This window comes from Penaeus monodon, chromosome 15, assembly GCF_015228065.2.
Source record: "Penaeus monodon isolate SGIC_2016 chromosome 15, NSTDA_Pmon_1, whole genome shotgun sequence".
Taxonomy (NCBI): Eukaryota; Metazoa; Arthropoda; class Malacostraca; order Decapoda; family Penaeidae; genus Penaeus; species Penaeus monodon.
The window spans coordinates 25,190,270-25,190,834 of record NC_051400.1 but is presented as its reverse complement, the minus strand read 5'-3'; the positions used below and the strand labels follow the sequence as shown (position 1 = coordinate 25,190,834).

At 50.1% G+C, this 565-nt stretch overlaps 1 protein-coding gene across 1 annotated transcript in view; it reads left to right on the top strand.

The window, feature by feature from the left end:
- The window catches only part of LOC119582138, a gene marked incomplete in the record, with an annotated part of 2,432 nt that overhangs the window by 662 nt on the left and 1,205 nt on the right, over positions 1-565 (top strand).

The following is a 565-nucleotide window of genomic DNA, read 5'->3' as shown; positions in this document are numbered from 1 at the left end:
CCACCCCTCCTTCGTCTGAGTCTTCTGCAGCGCCTCCGCCAGCCCCCACCTCTGCAAGCTGACTTTCCTGCATGTGAATTTCAAGCCGCGGTTTCATAAATCAGCCTCAGCTGTAGTCCCTGACCGGCCAGCAAATGCTCAGCCCCCGTCTTAGTTGCACTGCAATTGCACTCCTGGGTTAGGCTGATTGCACAACAAAATCAGGAATATGAAACGTAATATTTTGTGACGTTATCTTCTGATTTAAAAAAATATATACATAGGATTTCGTGTACATTACGAATCAAAAGAAGGTGGAAAGACCCCAGCACTTTTAACAACAAAATGTTGTTTTCAAAATGTCGCTAACACGTCCTGCCCAGGAGCGTGGAATAACGCAACCGATGCAAGAGGCTGGGCGGCGTAGACGCTGAGCGTGGCCTGCGCTCCTTCTAAATATGACTTGCTCATATTCAGAGACGCTTCGGACAACTTTTCTGGTTGAGGTCTGCGGCCACAACGCGAGGCAGTTCGTCGGTGATTGTCTGTGGCGCGAGACAGCCTAACAGCGACTGGTTGACGGGCG